Raw genomic sequence first — 19,578 nt, 5'->3', positions numbered from 1 at the left:
ATGTGGCCCTTGTGGCTAAGGGGATCAGGGGGTATGGAGAGAAGGCAGGTACGGGATACTGAGTTGGATGATCAGCCATGATCATATTGAATGGCGGTGCAGGCTCGAAGGGCCGAATGGCCTCTACTCCTGCACCTAATTTCTATGTTCTATGTACAGGTAGGAACCAAATGTAGAACAGTCAACTGTTGGCTGAGGGGAAGGTGACAGCGAGGCGCACAAACAGATCAAACCCCTGTCCCACTGTACGAGTTCATTCCAAGAGCTCTCCCGAGTTTACAACAAATCAAACTCGTGGTAAGCACGGAGAATGAACGTAGCGGGTCACGTCGGAGCTCGGGGACATCTCTTAGCGCTAACGGCAGGTACTCGGGAAGACTCGCTAACGGCAGGTAAGCACGGGAAGACTGGTGAAGATTTTTCAACACATTGAAAAATGTCCACGGGAGCCCCGAGTACCGACGAGCGGCCATTACCGTAAATCTCCGAGTTCATAGAAACATAGAAATTAGGTGCAGGAGTAGGCCATTCGGCCCTTCGAGCCTGCACCGGCATTTAATATGATCATGGCTGATCATCCAATTCAGTATCCCGTACCTGCCTTCTCTCCATACCCTCTGATCCCCTTGGCCACAAGGGCCACATCTAACTCCCTCTTAAATATAGCGTATATATGAGTTCGAATCAGGGCAAACTCTGGAGAGCTCTTGGAATGAACTCGTACCGTGGGACAGGGCTATCAAATTAACCAGTAGGATGGTGAAACTAGTCGGAGACACAGTTTGCAAGTGATTGCTTTGTGTATTGGTTCCCACACCCCCGTGTAAATGCTAACATCAAAGTCGGTGTTGGAACAAAGTCTTCTCTCCGACCCTGCAGATGCTGATAAACCCAGAACCGTTCTGATCAGAATACCACGGGGTTATAACGTAGAGAAACTTCAAGCAGAATGACATTTCCCCGAGATATCATCGGAGGGGGAAAAGAAAAATCACTAAAAACACTCGGCAGACGGGATTATGACGAAAGCTTCAAAAGGGGGATTCCATCAAATATTTGTTACAGCCCTGATGTTCCGTTGCGGGTTGGTGTTTACCAGAAGATGGTTTACAGAGACAAACCTTGGAGACTTAGACTGGAACTGTGGAAGTATCTGATCAATGCATTCACTCCTCTAGTCTGATGATCGCGATGAGTGTTGCTTTAAATCAAAGAGAGCTAGACAGAACGTTCTGTGTGGGTGGTAGTTTGTAGTTGAAGGGAACGTAAGCTATGAGGCACCGAATGCTAGTGTTTCCATGTTATCTTGAGTACAATACAAATTACCGCACCTGTCACAGATGAGTCTGGTGAGCCATAGAAACATCGAAACATGGAAACATAGCAGGTAGTTGTTGGAGTAGGCCATTCGGCCCCTCGAGCCAGCACTGCCATCAGATAAGATCAAGGCTGATCATCCACAATCAGTAACCAGTTCCTGCTTTCTCTATGTTTAAGAAGGAACTGCAGATGCTGGAAAATCGAAGGTAGACAAAAATGCTGGAGAAACTCAGCGGGTGAGGCAGCATCTATGGAGCGAAGGAATCGGCGACGTTTCGGGTCGAGACCTTAGTTCCATGGATGCTGCCTCTCCTGCTTTCTCTATTGTGTGCAGTTTTGGTCTCCTAGTTTGAGGAAGGACATTCTCACTATTGAGGGAGCCCAGCGTAGGTTCACCAGGTTAATTCCCGGGATGGCGGCCCGCTGAGTTACTCCAGCACTCTGTGAAACGTCACCTATCCATGTTCTCCACAGATGCTGCATGACCCGCTGAGTTACTCCACCACTCTGTGTCTACCTCCTAGCATTTTGAGATATTTCTCAGATTATGTTCATCAAATATAGCGTTATTGCCTGTGATGTTCCTCGTATTTACACATGCAACACTACTTTCCCCTGTAAAAAAAAAGAGTTAAAACTAGTTAAAAAACATTTACAAATTCACAGGTTTAACAATTAATTGGGATTTGAATTCCCCTTTAATCTTCGATTGTTGTGAGCTCATTTGTAAGAATGATATTAAAACAAAGGGAGCCGTGCAGATTCAAGCCACTGCTGCTGCTGTTTTATGTTCCAACTGAAGCAATTCTTTGAAGGTACTTCACAGAGTGTGAGATGCCCCTGGGAGATCTTCAGGTCAATGAAACTACATTTCAGAAGCAGAGTAGACTTGGCGGCTACAGTGGTGTAGCGGTAGAGTTGCTGCCTTACAGAGCTTGCAGCGCCAGAGACCCGGGTTCAAACCCCACTACGGGCGCTGTCTGTACGGAGTTTGCACGTTCTCCCCGTGACCTGCGTGGGTTTTCTCCGGGATCTTCGGTTTCCTCCCACACTCCAAAGACGTGCAGCTTTGTAGGTTAATTGGCTTGGTGTAAATGTAAATTGTACAATAGACAATAGGTGCAGGAGTAGGCCATTCGGCCCTTCGAGCCAGCAGCGCCATTCAATGTGATCATGGCTGATCATCCCCAATCAGTACCCCGTTCCTGCCTTCTCCCCATATCCCCTGACTCCGCTATCTTTAAGACCTCTATCTAGCTCTCTCTTGAAAGCATCCAGAGAACCGGCCTCCACCGCCCACTGAGGTAGAGAATTCCACAGACTCACAACTCTCTGTGAGAAAAAGTGTTTCCTCGTCTCCGTTCTAAATGGCTTACTCCTTATTCTTAAACTGTGGCCCCTGGTTCTGGACTCCCCCAACATCGGGAACCTGGTGTGTGTGTAGGATAGTGATAGTGTGCGGGGATCGCTGGTCGGCACGGACTCGGTGGGCCGAATGGCCTGTCTCCATGCTATATCTCTGAACTAAATTACAATATACATCCACTACAGGCGGGCAGCTCTGTAACGGGTATAGCTTGGACCCAATAGCAGCACAGAATCAGGCAGGTATATAATTGGTCATGAACTTTATTACGATACTGTAACACAGAGTAGTAACACAGGAATGGGTACACCGTACTCACACAGAGGCTCAGGATTGAGCGAGGGTTCCGAAGAGGGGCGGGCAGGAGACGTAGTCGGGGTAGCGGAAGGTCCGGTGACCAGGAGATCCAACACACGGTGCAAACAAACCAGCGAGGGACAGACGAAAGGAGAGTCGAAGCCAGGCAGGAAGTCGAGGAGCCGTTGCAGGGATACACCAAACAGCCCAGGAGAGAGGCAGACAAAAACCAGGAGGTACGGGACGAAGGCTGAGGTGCTATCCGGGAAGACGACAGGACGGAATGGTCAGGGGCAGGAAGGTTCGAATCCGTGTAGTCAGTCGGGAAATCGCTGGAGAGTCTTGCATGAACGCTATGAACAATCTGGCACTGTGTGAGCGGTGAGGAGAGTCTATATACCGGGTTAATTGGTGATCAGAGGCAACTGAGTACAACAGGTGAGGAGAGTTGGGCTGATGAGAGGGGAGTGGCAGGCAGGCAGGTGAGGAGAAGGAGGGGCTGGTGGAAAAGTACCGGGAGGTGAAGTGGATGAGAATGAGGAGAGGGCAGACTGTGACAAGCTCAACATTGCAACCAATGATGAGGGAACTCATCAACCTCTCAGTAACTGCGCTGACCAATGCAACTAATCACCAGGATTTTAATTTAGTTTACTTTAGTTTAGAGATACAGTGTATAAACAGTCCCTTCAGCCCACCAGGTCCGCGCCGACCAGCGATCCCCGCACACTAACACTACCCTACATACACGAGGGACAATTTTTACATTTACACCAAGCGAATTAATCTACAAACCTGTACGTCTTTGGAGTGTGGGAGGAAACTGAAGATCTCGGCGAAAACCCACGCAGGTCACGGGGAGAACGTGCAAACTCCGTACAGACAGCGCCCGTAGTCGGGATTGAACCCGGTCTCTGGTGCTGTAAGCGGCAACTCTACCGCTGCGCCACCGTGCTGTGAGGCAGCAGCTCTACCCGCTGCACCACCGTGCCTTAGTGTTGTTCATGCTATCCCCAGCCAGATTTAAGAAAAAATACATGAAATATTTTAAATGGTTCACCTATTTTAAAACATGGAACATAGAACAGCACAGAACAGGAACAGGCCCTTCGGCCCATAATGTCCGTGCTAACATGATGCCGTTAAACCCATCTCCACTGCCAGCATGTGATCCATGTCCCTCCATTCCCTGCATATCCATGTTCCTGTCTAAAAGCCTCTTCGTGCCACCATTGACCGCCAGTGATGTCTATAGTTGAGGTCAGTGTTGTGCAGCATTCTAGAACCTGATGGTTGTTGGGAAGGAGCTGTTCTTGAACCTAGTTTTCAGGCTCCTGTACCTTCTTCCCCGTGGTAGCAGTGAGATGAGAGCGTGGCCAGGGTGGTTTGTGTCTGTGATGTAGAGCATGGCCTGGGTGTTGCGGGTAAACTCAATAGAAGGTCAAGGTCGCATAATAGAAACATAGAAATTAGGTGCAGGAGTAGGCCATGCGGCCCTTCGAGCCTGCACCGCCATTCAATATGATCATGGCTGATCATCCAACTCAGTATCCCGTACCTGCCTTCTCTCCATACCCCCTGATCCCCTTAGCCACAAGGGCCACATCTAACTCCCTCCTAAATATAGCCAATGAACTGTGGCCTCAACTACCCTCTGCGGCAGAGAGTTCCAGAGATTCACCACTCTCTGTGTGAAAAAAGTTCTTCTCATCTTTCCAAAGTTCTCCCACGGGTTCCTGTGTGCTTGCCACCTTTCACCCTGATGCTGGGGCTACTAATAGCAAGTGGCTGATCTTCCTCCCATCAGTTCTAATCCTGATATATCGTATCAGTTCCAAGCAAAGGTGACTTGGTGCAAGGCTGATTCCTCACAACGCCTGCCATGATACACTCACATATTCTTTGCAAACTGAGTGATGCAATCTCAGATAGAATCAGTAGCTTAGTACGTAATGTAGTAACTGCTTACAGACATTTGTGCACAGTCGGCAAGGCAGCAGATAATCGGATTAAGCAGTGGCCCATCACAGTCCAGCTGTCACTGAATCTTCATACAGTTTTTCTTTCAGTCCCAGTAGTTTAGTTTAGTTTAGAGATACAGCGCAGAAACAGGCCCTTCGGCCCACCGAGTCCGCACCGACCAGCGACCTCCACACACACTAGCACTATCCCACACACACACTGGGGACAATTTACACTCACTCCAAGCCAGTTAACCTACAGACTTTAGGTCTTTGGAGTGTGGGAGGAACCCGAGGATCTTGGAGAAAACCCACGCAGGTCATGGGGAGAACGTATAAACTCATACAGACAGCGCCCGTAGTCGGGATCGAACCAGGGCCTCAGGCGCTGTAAGGCAGCAACTCGACCACTGTGCCACCGTGACTGCCCCATTTGGTGGAATAAGTTTAAAGAAACATTTAACGCAAGGAGCTGAACTAACAAGCTGGGTGATTCAGGTCAGAAACGGCCCGTAGAGTTGATGTGGACGTAGAGTTGATGTTGATGTGTAAAATATTTTAAATGCTGAAAGGACAACCTTAAAGTAACTTGTCATGCAAACAATTAAAGTTTCATGCAATGTAAGTATTGTATTGTATTGTATTGTATTCAAATTTATTGTCATCGTCTCAATTTGAGACAACAAAATGAATTTCCCTTACAGGCAGTATCATAAAAAAAATCATAAAAAAAAAAAATAAAAAAAAAAATAATAATAATAATAATAATAATAATAATAATAAATAAATAAATAATAACACATATTAAAAATAAAATTGAAATTGAATTAAAAAATTCAAGTGTCCAGCATTCACCAGCGACCCTCGTTACTCTGTGTATTCTGCCTGTAGCCATTGGACATTTCCAAAGACATTATTAACGAGTCATAAGGTCATCAGGAATAGGAGTAGAATTAGGCCATTCGGCCCATCAGTCTACTCTGCTAGTCAATCATGGCCGATCTATCTCTGCCTCCTAACCCCATTCTCCTGCCTTCTCCCCACAAACCTCTGACACCCGTACTAATCAATCTCTGACTATCTCTGCCTTAAATACATCCACTGACTTGGCCTCCACAGCTGTCTGTGGCAAAGAATTCCACAGATTCACCACCCACTGACTAAAGAGTCAGACTAAAAAAAATTAAGTCTTTTTAAAGACTAAAATATGATGTTTGCAAAGTGCGTTCAAGGAGCTGTTTTGCTGGAATTGCTATTAATTTCTCCAGTGATAACTGATGTATAAACGGAGGCATCTGCATGGGATCCAATGCAGATTTCAGATGTATTTATTTATTTATTTATTTTATTTATTCCGAACAAGTAAAGACATTAAAGACATTAATAGTAACAACATCGAAATTATCAAACAATTGGACATTGCAATCAATATTTACAAGCAATGAAAAGAACAAAAAGCAAAAATTTCCAATGTCCAACTCTGTGTCTGTACAAGCTCGAAAAGGAGTGAGAAGAAGAATAACTTATTAAATCTCACCCCTTTTCCCCCAACACTTCTACCATATTTAAAAATCAATTAATTAATAATAATAATACTACCCCAGGCAATTTCCCATAATACCTACAGACATATATATACATACAACTATTATACACATACAAACTTCATATATGAAGTAACCAAACATAAGTAAACAAAAAGATTTCCGGAGTTTTCGAGTCCAAATACTTTGACAAATGTACTATTGAAGTGGATACTTTAATAGTACATTATGAACCATGTTATTATGAACCATGGCAGCCTCGCCAGGAGTCTGTCTGGCCTTCCGTCCTTTTTTAATTATTTTGAGTGTGTTAATGTGTCTCTGGTGTGTTTTATGTGGGGGGAGGGGATCGGGGGGGAAACTATTTTCAAACTGTTACCTTGCAATTGTTTTCCGGGTCGTATCTCCGGTTGCTCTGTGGCCTAGCATCATGGAGTGAAGGTCATGCTCGGGACTGGCTTGGAGCCCCACCGGCGGGGCTGTGGACTTGCCATCGCAGCCTGCGATCCCTTGCCTGGGATCCCTTGTCTAACCGCGGCCTGCGGACTTTAACATCAAGGCGCTCGCAGTCTCGGGAGAGACCGAGTCGGGAAACTCCAAAACCGCACGATTTTTGACCAGCATCAACCCGGGGTCCGTTCGCCCGGAGCAGGGGAGCTGAGATTCTCCCCCCCCCTCCCCGATGCAGGAGCTTGATCGCCCCACCACCAGCTACAGGAGCCAAGATCGTCCCGTCAACGGAAGGCTCCAGGCCCCGACCGCGGGAGAACAAAGAAGGGAAGAGATTGAACTTTTTTTTCGCCTTCCATCACAGTGGGGAATGTGGAGGAGTCACTGTGGTGGATGTTTATGTTAAAATGTATTTTGTGTGTTCCGTTGCTTTTTAGTGGTATGACTGTACGGCGAATGAAATTCCTCGTATGTTACAAAACATACTTGGCTAATAACGTATGATTATTACTTCTTTAAGCTTTACCCATCTCCCTTTCCTTGTGAACCGGAGCCGAAAGTCTTCCGCTGGCAATCCCGCGGCTTTCTCTCTTTGATAGTCTTTTCCTTTCTGTGTGCCCGTGTTATCTCCTGTAACTTGCTTGTCTTCTGTGGCTCACTGCTTAAGGGGAAACCGCATGGAGTGCCGATAATATGCAGAAATTCAATTTCCTACATTACTTTGTAGCTTTGAAGTTCACACATTGCTGGCAATTACGCTTTTAAATTCATGCCCATTAGAAAAGCTTCTTGTCAGTGGAAGCATTTTTTACTGAACAAAAATTGGAGACATAAGTTTTCTCAAGTTTTACTTTTTAGTTTAGTTTAGCTATACAACATGGAAACTGGCCCTTCGGCCCACCGAGTCCGTGCCGACCAGCGATCCCCGCACACTAACACTATCCAACACACACACTAGGCACAATTTTACACTTACACCAAAGCCAATTAACCTACAAACCTGCAGGGCTGTGGAGTGTGGAAGGAAACCGAAGATCTCGGAGAAAACCCACGCAGGTCACGGGGAGAGCGTGCAAACTCCGTACGGACAGCACCTGTGGTCGGGATCGACCTTGGGTCTCCGGCATAGAAACATAGAAAATAGGTGCAGGAGTAGGCCATTCAGCCCTTCGAGCCTGCACCGCCATTCAATATGACCCACAGCTGGTGCTGTGAGGCAGTAACTCTACCGCTGTGCCGCAGTGCTGACACGGTTGACTTCAGAACACAAGGGTACCTTGCGCTTGTAGTAAACCAACCTGGCAGTGTCACTATATAAGTGCTTCAACCATTCTTCGATACACCTCCTTCCATTCATAGAATTCATACCCAAGGAGAACGTGCAAACTCCGTACAGACAGCGCCCGAAGTCAGGATTGAACCCGGGTCTCTGGCGCTGTGAAGCCGCAACTCTACCGCTGCGCCACCGTGATGCCGACTATCTGCGATTTATTTTCTCTCTCTCTCTCCCCACACTCGGTTTTCAAGCCCTTATCAATTTCCAACTCACTGGTGAGGGCTCGCTTTTAAGTTTTCAGCGGCCTGCATTATTTATTTCTTGCCTCCAGCTCTTCAGCTCCCTGCCCCACGCCCCCCCCCCCCTGCGCACACCTTCAGTCTGCAGAACAGTCCCAACCCAAAACTTCACCCATCCTTTTTCTCCAGGGATGCTGCCTGACCCGCTGCATTACATCTTTAAAGATGTGATTGCACAGTCTCCTGTTCCATGATATCAAATGTTTAGATTGGAAACCTGGCCTCACTTTTTAAGCTGCTACATCCTTGCTACAATACGGTTTCAGTCATGGCCTTGTACAAGTATATATTTATGTCTACTCAGCAAAAGCTGCTAGCTGCACACGACCTCAATTTCAAAAACAGATCTCTCTGGTCTATTTTAATTCTTTGGTGCTGAATTCTATCAGGTGTTTGAATGTAACCGTGAGATTACTCACACTACAGCAGCAGCTGTGAACATAAAGGGCACACTGCTTACTATCTGGAGCAGAGCACAGAGTGCTGGAGTAACTCAGCGGGTCAGGCAGCATCTGTGGAGAACATGGATAGGTGACGTTTCACAGAGTGCTGGAGTAACTCAGCGGGTCAGGCAGCATCTCTCCATGTTCTCCAGGATGCTGCCTGACCTGTTGAGTTACTCCAGAAATCTAAGAACCAGTTCGACAGGTACATGAATAGGACAGGTACACAAAAATGCTGGAGAAACTCAGCGGGTGCAGCGGCATCTATGGAGCGAAGGAAATAGGTGACTGAAGAAGGGTTTCGGCCCGAAACGTCACCTATTTCCTTTGCTCCATAGATGCTGCTGCACCCGCTGAGAGACAATGCATTTCGTTGTCTCTTCGCTCCATAGATGCTGCTGCACCCGCTGAGTTTCTCCAGCATTTTTGTGTACCTTCGATTTTCCAGCATCTGCAGTTCCTTCTTGAACACATGAATAGGACAGGTGTGGAGGGATATTGGCCAAACACAGGCAGGTGGGACTAGTGTAGATGGGGCATGTTGGCTGGTGTGGGCAAGTTGGGCCGAAGGACTTGTTCCCACACTGTACCACTCTACAACTTGGTTATCCAGCAGTTTGTTGTTTCCACGAGGCCGGAAGCAATACAGTTAGCGCTGTGTAGAAAACACTAGTGTGTATAAACCTGTACCAGGGCAGGGGGGGGGGGTTAATCTATTCCAACACGATGTGATTTATCCCCAAAGGAATCGACCACAGCAATGATTCCAGAACCTGTATCACCACCTTGTGTTGGAATAAAGCCACCGCAGCTTCTAAACACCAAGTGAAGCAATCCCTCCTGTAATCTAAAGTCACTGCAAAATCCTGCATAACCTTATTAATGTTTCAATGTAAGATGTAGACTTCTTATTTTTCTGTTGTAAAATTGCACTGTTAAATATCAGTTTATGATATTGGCTTAATTATCTAATTAGGTTGAAAGGGCGTTGACTACAATTTTTATCGCATTTTCATGCACAACCTTGGTGCATTCTGTGGGACTTGTGTTTGCTTTGTTCAGAATGCCACACTTGCATCGGGCAGGAGATCAGTATTCACACATGGCAAGAGCCCTGGTCAGCTCTGACAGCAGGATTTCAACGGCAAAAGTAGAAAGGGAATTAGAAGTTGTTTTACACTCAACCTGGTCCCTCTCTGCTGCTGATGTGTTGGTCGGTAAACAGTGGTTTTAATTGCTTGTAGGAAATATAACAGCCACCCCTCTCTATTCATCATCCTCATCTCCGCCAGAAACATTTGCCAATTAAAACTGGGCCTATAATAAGAAGAGTTACGATATCTTGCATGTGAATGTACCCATATAAAAATATCATCATTTGCTGATATTTACATTAAAGCTTCCAAGCATGAACTTGCATCCTCTTCTTAATTATGTAAATCCACAGACTTTCATAAAGCAATAATTATCTTGGAACACTAGACACCAAATTCCAGTGATTATTTTGATGTGCAATATTAAAAATCCATTAGTATCTCTTCCAGTTTTTTAGCACAAGCAATTAAGATTATTCAGAATATTTAGCATCAAACATTACAGTTGTGCTCAAAGGTATCAACAAATCAGGGCCAAGCCAGGGAGATGTTCTCCGTACGAGAGGAACACCTGGAGCTGTGCCGGCAACAGATTCATTCTCTCATTCCACCTCCTCACATAAACCTGCTCCATTTTATCTAGAGATGCAGGAACGTTGAGCAAAGCAATGTCCCCCATCATGAAACTGTTGGGGTTTCTCCAGAAATCTTACCACATCTCTACTGAACGTTTTTCCTTCCATTATTTATTATGTCAAAGAATATGTGTGTTCTGATTGTGTTTATAATTTGTTTGGTTGTTTTGTTGTTTGTCTGTTGCACAAAAGTCCGCGAGTGAGCATTGCCACTTTCATTTCACTGCACATCTCGTATGTGTATGTGACAAATAAACTTGACTTGACTTGACTTGAATGAAGCCCGTCAGATATGCAATGGAGCAGGCCTGGATAGAGTGGATGTGGAGAGGATGTTTCCACTAGTGGGAGAGTCTAGGACCAGAGGTCATAACGTCAGAATTAAAGAACGTTCTTTTCGGAAGGAGATTAGGAGAGATTTCTTCAGTCAGAGGGTGGTGAATCTGTGGATTTATTTGCCACAGAAGGCTGTAGAGGCAAAGTCAGTGGATATTTTAGTGCACGGCAGGCAGCCTCGCCAGCAGTTTGTCCGTCATTTCAGCCTTTTTGTTATTTTTAGTCTGTCTTTTTTTTATTTTTTTTATTTTTATTAGCGGTACAGTAAATCACATTAATACATCGCATATATCTTATTACATTATGTTGTACCACTTCATTTTTTGAGCTTTAAAAAAGATAGAAATAAAAGAAGTAAGGAAAATAAGCAAGAGTCGAGAAAGTGCAGGAAAGTGTTGGGAGAAGAGAACCCCTTAGGGAAGGAATTAGAGAAGGAAGCAAAGAAAATAAATAAGACCCTAGAAAGAAAAGAAAAAAAAGAAGAAAGAAAAATCAATCGCTCTATTATAACACAAAACTCCGCAAAAAAGGATATACCAACCGTGTTTTTATTAAAAGTTTATTTTATACTCCCCGTTACCAGATCCTGGTGCCTTTATGTTTTAATTTATTATTGTACCTTAGTTTTTTAGTCTGTCTAAAGTATGTTTTTGGAATGCTCAAATGCCCCGACCACGGGTGAACAAAGAGGAGGATGCCTGAACTTCATTGCCTTCTCTCACATTGGGAACGTTGATTCCGCTGTGTAGGGGGATGTTCATGTTAAACTCTATCGTGTCGTGTGTGCGTTTTACTCGTATGGCTGTATGGTAACTCAAATCTCACTGTACCAGTTGGTGCATGTGTCAATAAATGTAACTTGAACTTGAACTTGTGTCAGGAATTTTGTGGAGAAGGCAGGAGAATGGGGTTGAGAGGGAGAGATAGATCAGCCGTGATTGAATGGTGGAGTAGACTCGATGGGCCGAATGGCCTAATTCTGTTCCTATCGCTTGTGAATTTATGAATTCAGCCAACAACCTCAGGGGCTGAAGCTTTGAGTAGGAAGTGTGGAGCTTGCTGACATTCCTGAGATTGAATGCCGGTCCGTGCGTAAGCTCTGCTGAACGCAAGCCTCTACATCTGCACCTTCCTAAATGCCAGGCTCCATGCTTTATTTCAGTATCATCTGACATGCTTCACAACGCTGACACGTTGGGTTCAAGTTCAAGGCTTTGTGTTTTATCACCGAGCAGATAATTCACAAAAATGGGACTGCCGCGGTAAAATATTGTGATGATCTACACATTTGTCAACTTGTCTTCCACCATCATCTTTATATCTGGAGGTATCGGCGACAGGCGGGGGGTGGAGAGGGCACAGGAGGGGCAAGCTGCTGCCGTGAATATTCTGTCAATCTCACTCACAGGCAACTGAAAATAACAAAACCATTGCAATATATATCCGCAAATGTTTAATCAGCGGCAATGAAGCTGCCGCCATTACACTGTGCAGTATTAGTGTATAAAATAACGTGTCTCAGACCAGGGTGGAGGTGTGGAGGGTGTGGGAGGGGGTGGAGATGATGGGGGGGTGGGTGGGGGAGGGTGTATAAGGTGTGGTGGGGTGGGGGACCAGGGTGGAGGTATGGGGGGTGAGGTGGGGGGGGGTGGAGGTGATGGGGGGGGGGTGGAGGATGGGGGGGGGGTGTGGAGGGTGGGGGGGGTGGGTTGGGGGGGGGGGGGGGGGGGGGGTGGAGGTGTGGGGGGGGGGGGGGGGTGGAGGTGATGGGGGGGGGGGTGATGGGGGGTGTGGGGCAGGCAGGCACGTGCCGTGAGTAATTACTCAGGGTAGGCAGTCAGTTGGCTTTTTTAAAAAAAAATCTTAAACCGCGCATGCGCAGATTGTTCTCTCCATAAAAAATAAAAATAAGTAACAATTCAATTTTCCCAAGACTTGTAAATCTCCTTCATTTTTGAATTAGTGAATGGGTGGGGGACAGAGGATGACGGCAGGTGGAGACATGGTGGAAGCATGATGAGCACACAGGGACGTTGAATCAGTTGTCATCTTATTGAATGACAATACTAATTCAAGGGACCAATTGGAGGGAGAGTTCCTTTCGCAGCGTGTGGAGAGTCTGTGCCAGGAGTTAAAGATGCGGGGCGGGCAGGAGTGTTGAGAAGGAGGGGGTCGGAGATTATATCAGTAAATCACCCACCGCTGCCGCAACGCTCCGGGCACGGACAGCAGAACCGGCCGCCACTTCAGCGCCTTCTGCCGGCCCGCTCACCTCTGACAGTGCTCTCCGTCTGAACACCTCTCACCTGCCGCTCGCCGGCTTCGCTCATGTCAGCCGCTTCCCGCAAATCCTTAAATTCCCACAGCCGAGTAACCTCAATTGGTCCCTTGAGCGCGCAGTCGGAATTTAAGGATTTGCGGGAAGCGACTGACATGAGTGAGGCCGGCGAGCGGCAGGGGAGAGGTTTACAGACCAAGTGCAATGTCAGAGGTGAGCGGGGACCGGCAGAAGGGGTTGTCTTGTCCCGGCGGCCACTCGCAGCCTCCCGAGGTTATTCACTGCCCGGACACAATGCGGTGACTCCGTGCCCGGAGCGTCGCAAGTGGGTTACTGGCCCCGACCCCCTCCTTCACAACGCTCCTGCCCTCCCCGCAACTTTACCTCGGGCCAGACTCCCCAAACACTGTGAAAGGAGCTCTTCCCCCACCCCTGGAAATACCACACTTAAAAACGTCTAGCACCAAGAAATGTACTTACCACATAATCGGTACATGAACTCCATTCTTCTCTCTTTGTTTCCTAAAGATATTCTTAAGACAATGGCAATCCATATTTGAAAAACCCACCAAGAAACTAGCGCTGCGTATGCGCAGTGCTGCAAAGGCAGAGTTGCAGCTGCCTTCAGCTCCCCTTGAAATTGACGGCTTGAGGCAGCACTGATGGCACGTGGGCTGCATAGACCTTCAAGGGTTACAGGCGCAGCGGTTGAAAGGCACGGAGAATTATGCCTACCTAAGAGATCGATCGCTTGGATAGGCATCATTCTCCCATGCCGGTACTATTTATATTTAATAATTGCCATTTCATAATTTTAGTCAGGGTGGGCAGTGCCTACCTTGCCCACCCTGACGGCACGTGCCTGGTGTGGGGGGTGGGTGGGAGGGGGTGGAGGTGTGGGGGTGTGTGAGGGGGGGGGGTTTGTGATTGCATTGATGATGAATCATTATTCATTGTCTCAAAGTTAGATGTTTGTGAATTGTGAAGAAGGGAAAACTATCAATGCGGACAAGATTTATAGATTTGTGTCATGATGTTCTGACTCTTATACCCAACGTCTTGAACAATGCAGGTACAATACTCTCAACTGAAGGTAGGTCGGCGAGCCCCCGGTGGGCCAAAGAAAAGCTCCAAAGACAACATCAAAAACAGTCTGAAGAAATCCCACATCACATCGAGCAACTGGGAGCACATTGCACTGGGCAGGCGGGAAGAAGAAAGGAAGAGGAGAAGCCAGAGGATTGAGGGAGAGCTGAGAAGGGGAGGAGGGGAGGTACCTGGTGAAGGTGCATATCCATTGACCTGAAGTTGCTAGTTGGCTCATCAGGTTTAAATGCTATGGTTCTGTTTCTGAAAGCTATCGGTGGAGGATGGTTTGAATGGGGAATATATGAAAATGTCTTGTTTGCCACTGCTGACCGAAGGATTAGATCACCAAACATTTGCGTTGTGTTCCGCTGTGATTAATGGCCAAGGAATACAGCAAAAGTTCAGATCAAAACAACCTTGACATCCAATGTCGACAAAAATGCTGGAGAAACTCAGCAGGTGAGGCAGCATCTATGGAGCGAAGGAAAAAGGGTGATGTTTCGGGTCGAGACCCTTCTTCAGACCCTTCAGGAAACTCAGCGGGTGAGGCAGCATCTATGGAGCGAAGGAATAGGTGACGTTTCAGGTCGAGACCCTTCCGGGTATAAATCACCTATTTCCTTCGCTCCATAGATGCTGCTGCACCCGCTGAGTTTCTCCAGCACTTTTGTCTACCTTCGATTTTCCAGCATCTGCAGTTCCTTCTTAAACACTGGCTATCCACTGTAGTGTACTCGACTGATTGCTTAGTGATCTGTTAAAAAAAGGGGCTAAAAATATCTGTGAGGTTCATGTCAGATCAAGTTGAGCAATGACTGTAGCGAGACTTGTCCCAGCTGATAATGGTGTGGTGCGTTGAGTGGAGTCTATTTGTGAGCGATGTCACCTGGTGAACGTGCCATCAGAGAGCAACTTTCCATTTAGGTATTCTCAGCAGACCGCCATGCTCCACATTAAACACAACAGCGTGGAGAAATAGTACAGTGTGCCTGACACAATTGGAATTCTTTGAGAACTACATCTGTCACCATGAAGGCATAAAACAGGCTGATTCTTTTACCAGGCACCTCCCCCTTTTCACCTCTACCCCATTGCGGACTTTGGACTTTGTGCCATGATCACAATGAATGGCGGTGCTGGCTCGAAGGGCCGAATGGCACCTATTTCCTCCTGCACCTATTTTCTATGTTTCTATCTCTCTGGAACTGATGGCTACAAAGCTGAGAACTATATTCTGCACTCTGTATCTTCCCCTTTGCTCGACCGATTGTTCTTCAGTTAGGCTTGAATGTATTTATGTATGGTATTAGACAATAGGTGCAGGAGTAGGCCATTCGGCCCTTCGAGCCAGCACCACCATTCAATGCGATCATGGCTGATCATCCCCAATCAGTACCCCGTTCCTGCCTTCTCCCCATATCCCCTGACTCCGCTATCTTTAAGAGCCCTATCTAGCTCTCTCTTGAAAGCATCCAGAGAACCGGCCTCCACCGCCCTCTGAGGCGGAGAATTCCACAGATTCACAACTCTCTGTGTGAATTTTTTTTTTTGTGACTATTTGGAATTCTTTCTGCTGAAGTCTCTGGTTTGGTGAAAATCATCGTTGATGATATAATTTGGCATCTATCTCTCTGAGTGACTGTCACTTGTGGTGGATGTTTATCATCATAAATGTCAGGAAAATATCATCATTTTTGCTCATTTTATTTTTTCAAATGAATCATAAATGAGTAAAATTGATAAAAGTCTGTGAATTTGTCATTTAAACTCCAAAATGACAAACAAATTATTTAGTCAAAAAATGTGTAACTGGATCTTAGAGTTCGTGCCATTCTCTCTCCAAAAGTGCTGGAGGAACTCAAAGGGTCAGTCAGCATCTGTGGACTGATTGAATGATACAGCATAGAAACAGACCCTTCGGCCCATCGAGTCCACCCCGTCCATCGATTACTGCTTCACACTAGTTCTATGTTATCCCACTTTCTCATCCACTCCCTACACACTAGCGGGCAATTTACAGAGAGGCAATTAACCTACAAACCCGCACGTCTTTGGCATGTGGAAGGAAACCTGAGCACGTGGAGGACCCACAGGGAGAACATGCAAACTCCACACCGACAGCACCCGAGGTCAGGATCGAACCCTCGTCTCTGTGAGGCAGTGGCTCTACCCGCTGCACCACTGTTTTGCCCATAAGTAGCATAGGCTGGTCTTGATCCATCAACCTCTGGGCTATGGGCCCAGCGTGCTCCCACCATGCCCCTCTGTTGGGTGGGCAAGGGACAGATGATGTTTCAGCTCCGGATCCTTCTTCAGAGACACACACAGAGTGCTGGAGTAACTCAGCGGGTCAGGCAGCATCTGTGGAGAACATGGATAGGTGACGTTTCACAGAGTGCTGGAGTAACTCAGCGGGTCAGGCAGCATCTGTGGAGAACATGGATAGGTGACGTTTTGGTCTCCTAATCTGAGGAAAGACATTATTGCCATAGAGGGAGTACAGAGAAGGTTCACCAGACTGATTCCTGGGATGGCAGGACTTTCATATGAAGAAAGATTGGATAGACTCGGCTTGTACTCGCTAGAATTTAGAAGATTGAGGGGGGATCTTATAGAAACTTACAAAATTCTTAAGGGGTTGGACAGGCTAGAAGCAGGAAGATTGTTCCCAATGTTGGGGAAGTCCAGAACAAGGGGTCATAGTTTAAGGATAAGGGGGAAATCTTTTAGGACCGAGATGAGAAAAACATTTTCCACACAGAGAGTTGTGAATCTTCTGGAATTCTCTGCCACAGAAGGTAGTTGAGGCCAGTTCATTGGCTATATTTAAGAGGGAGTTAAATGTGGCCCTTGTGTCTAAAGGGATCAGGGGGTATGGAGAGAAGGCAGGGATGGGATACTGAGTTGGATGATCAGCCATGATCATATCGAATGGCGGTGCAGGCTCGAAGGGCCGAATGGCCTACTCCTGCACCTATTGTCTATGTTTCTATGTTTTTATGTTTCACAGAGTGCTGGAGTAACTCAGCGGGCCAGGCAGCATCTGTGGAGAACATGGATAGGTGACGTTTAACAGAGTGCTGGAGTAACTCAGCAGGTCAGGCAGCATCTGTGGAGAACATGGATAGGTGACGTTTCACAGAGTGCTGGAGTAACTCAGCGGGTCAGGCAGCATCTGTGGAGGAAGATGATAGATGACGTTTTGGGTGGAGATTTTTCTTCAGACTATTCCCTCTTGTTCAGGATATTTTGGTCAAGTTGGCATCATCTGTGTCTGCCATACTCTCCCACTTTCAAACACATGTACCTTCTGCAGGGTTAAGTTTAAATTTATGTTCTATTGTTGCTTAAATAACAACTAAACCAATTTTAAAATGAGTCATTCATCAACAGGGCATTGCTTATTACTTTTGTTTAAAATGAGGAGAACTTTTTTTCATTCTGTTGATTCTAAAAATATCTTATTGGCTGTCGACTATAGAGTGGAAGAAAAATAAAAATGACAGACCAGGAAAAGATGTTTATATTATGTTATTAGGTGATGAGGCTACAAGGTGCAAGGGAGGAATTTAATGTACTAAATCACAATACAATAATACTTTATTAGCCAAGTATGTTTTGCAACATACGTGGAATTTCATTTGCCAAGTCAGTCATACCAATAAAAAGCAACAGAACACACAATAGACAATAGACAATAGGTGCAGGAGTAGGCCATTCGGCCCTTCGAGCCAGCACCGCCATTCAATGTGATCATGGCTGATCATCCCCAATCAGTACCCCGTTCCTGCCTTCTCCCCATATCCCCTGACTCCGCTATCTTTAAGAGCCATATCTAGCTCTCTCTTGAAAGTATCCAGAGAACCGGCCTCCACCGCCCTCTGAGGCAGAGAATTCCACAGACTCACCACTCTCTGTAAGAAAAAGTGTTTACTCATCTCCGTTCTAAATGGCATACTCCTTATTCTTACACTTTGGCCCCTGGTTCTGGACTCCCCCAACATCGGGAACATGTTTCCTGCCTCTAGCGTGTCCAAACCCATAACAATCTTATATGAAGGAATGGGTGACTTTTCGGGTCAAGACCCTTCTTCAGACTCAACCCGAAACGTCACCCATTCCTTCTCTCCAGAGATGCTGCCTGTCCCGCTGAGTTACTCCAGCATTTTGTGTCTCTCTTCGATTTAAACCAGCATCTGCAGTTCCTTCCTACACAAAGAAACTCATATCTTCAAAGCACTGAGGTTCCAAGTGGCTAACGATGCTTGATGGCAATTTATAATAGCGATGGATGTACGTGTGAAGCGAAGTCAACGTTGTTCCTGTGGGTGGATGAAGGGTTCGTTCTAGTGACGTTCAGCGTGAACAAAGTTCTTCCCTGGACACAGAATGTCAGCCTAGACTGAGCACGCTCCTTGGTGTGAACTGTGGGTGAAGCCAGCTTCGCCTGAGCTACCGTTTGAAGTGTAGAAGGTGTAAAGAAACATGGTAAAAGTTACAAATAAAATGAAGAGAATTGGGGGCCGTGACCTTATTGTGCTTGGATGCTCCCTGATTTATCCACAACTGTGTTTATTGATAACCCTGGGCTGCTGGGGAGAAAAAAAACAATTTCAAGACATGATGTCCTTGCCGTCAAATCAGCGGCAGCTCACATCACGGGAGCATTACAGCTGAGCAACGCCGGCAATGGTTTTCCTGAGTTGTATTCCCCCCCTGATGTGCAGTGAGGAAAGTTTCACAGTCAGGCCCAGAGTCGACATGGCTCAGTGCTGCCGACTCCATTTCCACCTGCTGCTGCTGCTGCTGCTCCGAGACGCTCAGCCGCAGCGAGGACAAGGACATTTGTTTGGTTTAGTTTAGTTTAATTTAGAGATACAGCGTGGAAACAGGCCCTTCGGCCCACCAGGCCCGTGCTGGCCAGCGATCCCCGGACATTACCACCATCCTACACCCACCGGGGACAATTTTTACATTTAGAACCAAGCTAATTAGTCTACAAAACCCGCACGCCTTTGGAGTGTGGGAGGAAACCGATGATCTCGGAGAAAACCCGCGCAGGTCACGGGGACTTTTTCGGCGACTGCCACCGTCATATCAGTGTTGCAAAAAGATTTTGAACATTTCAAAATCCAGCGGCGACAAAAAATGTTGCGCCACTTGTGTCAATGCATGATCACGCTGCGTCAT

Source organism: Leucoraja erinacea, chromosome 20, assembly GCF_028641065.1.
Source record: "Leucoraja erinacea ecotype New England chromosome 20, Leri_hhj_1, whole genome shotgun sequence".
Classification (NCBI taxonomy): domain Eukaryota; kingdom Metazoa; phylum Chordata; class Chondrichthyes; order Rajiformes; family Rajidae; genus Leucoraja; species Leucoraja erinaceus.
Note: the sequence above shows the minus strand (reverse complement) of the source record.